Raw genomic sequence first — 6,154 nt, forward strand, 5'->3', positions numbered from 1 at the left:
GTCAGGACAAAAGACATGTGAACAATATTACTTTCCAATCTAGGAACATGGATTTTTTTCTGCTCTTTCATTTAAATCTTCATTTCTCTCAGCAGTGTCTTGTTATTTTCATGAAAGAGATTATGCATCTTTTTTGCAAATTTATTCCTAAAAACAGCCATACCTTTGGAGATATTGTGGGTTTGTTTCCAGACCATCGCAAGACAGCAAACGCTGTGCTCGCTTCAGCAGCTCATATGCTAAAATTGGAACAATACAGAGAAGATTAGCATGGCCCCTGCGCAAGGATGACACACAAATTCGTGAAGCGTTCCATATTTTTGAGAAACGTGAGCTCGCCAAACACAGATTTCAGTGTAAATGTTGTCTTTACCAAATGAAATTAAAGAAACAAGTTATAGTTAAAGTTTGAATGGAAGAGCCTGCCATTGTTGTTCCACATCTTGTTGTTGCTGTTTACATTCTTTTCTTGAGCCTACATCTTCATAAGATTCTTGGCAGGTATATGTTGGACACTTCTGTTTCATGGTCAAGGCAAGATCAGAGGCCACGGATACTGACAGCTGATTTGTCTGTTTTCTTCTGTCTTTTTCCATGACTGTATCTACTGCCTCATCTTGATTTACAAGCAAAACCTAGAAAACCTACAAAAATAAGTGTTCTGTAGTTTATCTAGGAATAATACAGAAAATATTGCTGTCATTTTTGGTGAAGAAAATCAATTTGTATGGTTTATTTCAACCAAAATAAAAGGTGAATTTTGTTTTTAAAAAAAACAGCAAACATTGCAGTAAAGCAAGTCACACAAATTTTTTAGTTTCCCAGTGCATATAATGGTTATGTTTACACTATACTGAAGTCTATTCAATGTGCTATAGCGTATGTTTGAAAAAAAAAAAAAAGGTACATACCTTAACTTAAAAAAAACTGTTGGAAAAATGGCTCCAATATACTTGCTTGACACAGGTTGCCACAAACCTTCAATTTGTAAAAAAAATGTAGTACAGGGACTTCCCTGGTGGCGCAGTGGTTAAGACTCTGTGCTCCCAATGCAGGGGGCCCAGGTTTGATCCCTGGTCAGGGAACTAGATCCCACATGCGTGCCGCAACTAAGAGTTCTCAAGCCACAACTAAGGAGCCCATGAGCGGCAACTAAGGAGCCCACCTGCTGCAACTAAGACCCAGCACTACCAAATAAATCAATAAATATATTTTTTTAAACATAGTACATGGCAAGCTCAATAAAGTGAAGCACAATAAAATGAAGTATTCCTGTACTGTATTTTTGATGCTATATTTTTTAATTGAGAAGGCAAAATCCTACTATCTTATTTCAAGATTTCTTAGTCCCACTTGCATTCAAATAAACTGTAGAAAAAATTTTATTTGTTGGGTAGTGTTTAAATCTTGGAATGTAATTCCACATTGATGTAACTATTACAAAATAGTAGTAACTACAATTATAAAATGGTATTTATTGATCCATGCTAGCTCATCAAAAAAATAATAGTAAAAATGAGTCATATACAATAAAAGAATCTGTAGTAGTATTGAAATGCTTCTTCACTCTCCAGCTTAATTTATCTTTCTAAATTAACAATCGGATATTGGACTCTTAAGTACCATTCATGGTTAAGTGTACACTGCTTAATAGACCACGTGATGTAAAGATGTCAAACAAGATTGGTGGTGACAACAGAGGCTGCAGTTTAGTACAGAAGCCTACAGTTAACATACGACTTCTATCTAAGTAGAGTAACAAAGAATAGCTATGATATCTGCAAAGGAAACTAGAAGAGACCAACAGAACAAAGAGGTAGCATGGGCCTAGCCACTGTGAGCTGGTTATGCATGCTTGCATTTCAGCAAAGGTGGGCAAGATAAAATTACTTACTACTTCCCTTATTTACTCAAAACAACAATATATTTCTATTCCCCGAATCTTGCCAATGGTCTCATTTCATTGCACGTATCAAAATGTAAGAAATCAGTCCTAATAACAAAATGATCACATCTTCAGAAGAAATATACGTAATGTATTCAGAATGCATATCAATGTATACTGGTGGCCTTCTCTTCATCATTCATGCTGCAGAATGTGTAAGGTGATTATATCCCTGGCATTTCCTCTTTTATATCAGATATGGGCTGTTTGAAAACTATTTCATTATCACCCTCTGTTTCATCCACTTGGCAATTTTCACTTCTCCATCAATGTTGATGTACAAACTGTTGTGTGGCCCTGGTTATCCATAATCATCTTTAGAGGGTCAGAATGCCTAAAACCTCTTTATCTTCCTTGATAAAACCTGGCAATTCATAGAGCTCTGATAATCAGTCCTTGAGAGATTTTTTTTTTCTTTTTCCATAAGACCAGCGAAGGAAGATCACAGTCTATTCCTAATTTAGCTCTTTCCTTCCTATTTTTTCTTGGTTTTTAAATTCCTTCTCCATTTTGAGCTTCTGTTTAAGTATTCACTTCTTCTTCTACTATTCCACTGGTAGTATATGATGTCTTTGACAATAGAACTTCCCAGTCTTTAAAAATTTCTTTGGGTAATTTTTCAGATGACATAAACTTACACTTCAAGATTCTTTGCCAAAATGGTAGTTGTTCATTGTTTCAGTCACTATCTTGGCAATATCTTCATATTCAAACTCAAAGAAAGCACGGGCTTTGTAATGTCCAGTCTTTTTTACTTCTGGGCAATCTAAGTGTTTTAATGATGTCAGGCTGGGAGCTGGGGTTCAAAAAGCCCTCCAAGTGTATGATCCACAGAGACTACTCCAAAAGGAAGTTCTCCTTGCTGGATGCGCCCTGGTGGACGTCCCATCTCCTTACTTCTAGAACTTCACCGGCTACTGCAGGTTAAGTGACAGTAGCATCTTGCCGTACCTGCAGAAAACAACTTGTGGAGCCTGTGCACTCCACCTTATGCTCCTGGAAAATCTTTTTGATGCTTTTTTAAATAGCATTTAAAAATTAATTTTCTAATTATTTTTTCATAGTACATAGTAACACAATTGACATTTGTATATTAATCTTCTATCCTATCTCCTTACTAAATTTTATTTGTAGTAAAAATTTTAGATCCCATTGGACTTTCACATAAACCAAAAGGTCATCTGTGAATAAAAATGGTTCTAATTTTTCTTTTCCCATTGGTACCCTTTTTTCCTAAAATTAGGGGAAATGAGTTCAATTTTAGCATTAATTATGATGTATGTTATAGGTTTTCATAGATCTCTTTATCAGATTGTGGAAATTTCCATCTACTCCTACATTGCTAAGAGTTTTCCCATGAATGGATGTTGCATTTTGTCAATTTTTTTCTCCTTCTATTGAGATAATTGCATGCTTTTTGACTTTTTATGTTTATGTACAAACAAGTAAAATTATCTCTTTGTAGAAGACCTATATTTATACAAAAATTTCTGCAGAATCTACTAAAAACTATTAGAACTAATATTTGTTAGTGACTGACTGGACTATATTTGTGAATTCTATTTGCTCTGCAGCGTAAGCTTCTGATGTTGCTGTTCAAAAAGTGCAGCCTTGGGGCATGCACGGTCACCCTGGGATGACAGTAGTTTTAGCAAAGCTCTCTTTGACTTTCTCTTTCCCTGATTGCTTCCAGCTGTTATGCTCTACTAAATTCCAGATGATTGCCTTTTTGATTTCAGCAGTGCTCGGGTGAATACATTGCTCCACAGATTGATCCAATTAGATTCAGACTCCTTTGCAGGGGTAGTTTTTGAGGTCAATGTTTGAGGTTTGTTCTGACCCCAAGAGGGCTCTTCTTCATTGTCTCTTTTACTTCTTCTCACTGGCAAACTAACTGGCCTATAGTTTAGCTTGTACCTTTCGTGAAGCTACCAGCCTCCTCTTAACTGGTTAGTACCAAAACCACCACTGCTTCTGAGAGCATTGTTTGGCTTGAACTTTCTCACACTCTGTTCCCCAAAAGCTTAATTCATTTGGGGAGATTTTTGAAGCTTTCTGTTTTATGTCTGTTGTTTCATCTGGGCAAAATTTCTGAGCCATGGCTCTGGATCTGGGGCAAGGATAGTTGCTCACTTCTCTCACAGTCTTGCATTAATAGTAGGGTGCTGGGTGAGTGGAGGAACCTTTGGTATTCTTGGCTTGCCTCTCCAGGCATTGGATCCCACCTGACAAATGAACTGGGGTGAAAGCCATGAGGGTCTCAGTATTCTCAGCATGCCAGGCTTGAGGTTGAGCCTCTATCTTGTTAGTGGGATGTTGGTGGAAGAAGTGATCCCCTTGCAATTGCGCTCCTCTGGAATTTAGTCTCTGCAACATATATGTGGAAGTAATGACAAGTACTAGTGGCCTGCGCATCCCAGGAAGATACTTCTCCTAGTCCATTTGGGCTGCTATCCAAAATGCCACAGGCTGGATAGCTTATAAAAACAGAAATTTATTTTTCATGTTCTAGATGCTGGAAGTTTGAGATAAGGTTCCAGCATGATCAGGTGAGGGCCCTCTTCCAGACTGCAGAATTCTCATTGTATCCTCACATAGTGGAAGTGAGTTAAGGATCCCTCTGAAACTTCTTTTATAAAGGCTCTAATCCCTTTCATGAGGAGTCCACCCTCATGATTTAAGTGCCTCCTAAAGGTCACACCTCTTATTACCATCACCTTTGGGGGTTAGGATTTTAACATATGAATTTTAGGGGGACACAAACATTCAGATCATAGCAATACTTTATCCCTCAACAGGGACCCAGAGGGAGATGAAGTCGTGTGTTCTGTAACCACCTGGAGTGGAGTTTCCATCTTGCTGAGCTGGGCAAAGTGAAGAGAAGAGTGGGTTGTAGTTCAAATGCCATATACTCTCCCTGTTCTGTAGAGTTTAAGTAGATAATCTTGATACTTTTTCATTTCCTATATGCCTTAGGACAATTTCCCAAGACTTTAAATGGTTTGGTTTTTCTAATAATTTTCATCAGTTATGCTTGTTTTTCTGGGTAGGGGGTCCACAGGACTCCTCTTGCTATCATCCTAGAACTAGAACTTCCAAAATCCACTCAGTCCTATCTAGTACCTTTTTAATTTTCAGACATCATACTATTCTAGTCTACCATTTCCATTTGTTCTTATTTATACTTACCATTCCTCTCATAATATTTCCTTTTTGTTCCCTCATTATGTTAATATTTTCTTTTAAATTCTTGAATAGCATTACAGTAAGAATTTTAACATCCTGTCTGCTAATTCCAACATCTTGGTCATTTCAGGGTCTGTTTCTGTTGGTTGGCTTTTTGTTTTTTGTTTTTCTTGATTGTTGGTCAATTTTTCTGGTTTTTATTTGCATGATTAATTCTTTTTTTTCTATATACAGAACACTGTGTATATTTTGTTATAGAGTGTGTGAGGTAGGTTGTCTTCCTTTAAAGAGTGTTGAGTTTTGTTTGGACAGCCATTAAATTACTGGAACATTCTCTTGATCTTATCAGGATTGAATTATGCTTTGTTAAAGCAGACGTGGATTGGATTTTTCTTTTGTCCTAGGGCTTGTTCCCTTCTCTAGGGCATGCTCCTGATTCCCAAAACATCACCTTTCTTGGGTCTACACTAAATATCTAAGTTGCTCAGTCATTTCTTTCTATTCTGGCTGAACTGGAATTTCCATATCTTTGAGCTGTGTGATCTCTGTATCTCTGTGCAGCTCTCATTCCAGGAGCCACACCCCACTATGCGTGACGTAGTCTTGCCTGGTGCATGTACAGCTCAGTCCCAGCTAAGGACTCAAGAGAACCAATGTGCAGACTTCAGGGTTCCTCTCTGTACACTTTCTCCTTCTAAGTATCCTGACACACAAAATTTCATCTGAATCAACAGCCAAGAATTCTTATCTTTGTCTTCTCAGGTTAGCAAAACTCTCATTTTGTTTTGCTTGAGTACTACTTCCCTATGCCATAGTAAGGAAACTGCTTGCAGTCTGAGTGCCAAAGCAAATGTGGGATTAACTTTTCATATTTTTCTTTTCTCAATGATCACTGTACTTCGATGCCAGTTATCTAATGTCAGAAATGGTTTTGTAATATATTTCAACGAGTGTTATAGATGTTTATGTTGGGAGGGTGTCTTAGGTCACCTGGATTAATATAACAAAATACCATTGTTTTGT

General features: G+C 37.4%; 1 non-coding gene across 1 annotated transcript; it reads left to right on the forward strand.

The window, feature by feature from the left end:
* The first annotated feature begins 215 nt into the window (after nucleotides 1-215).
* Nucleotides 216-322, forward strand: LOC132364245 (U6 spliceosomal RNA). Its single transcript, XR_009502784.1, has one exon. It is a non-coding gene; the product is annotated as a U6 spliceosomal RNA (small nuclear RNA).
* Nucleotides 323-6,154: the final 5,832 nt, after the last annotated feature.

Source organism: Balaenoptera ricei, chromosome 3, assembly GCF_028023285.1.
Source record: "Balaenoptera ricei isolate mBalRic1 chromosome 3, mBalRic1.hap2, whole genome shotgun sequence".
Lineage (NCBI taxonomy): Eukaryota > Metazoa > Chordata > Mammalia > Artiodactyla > Balaenopteridae > Balaenoptera > Balaenoptera ricei.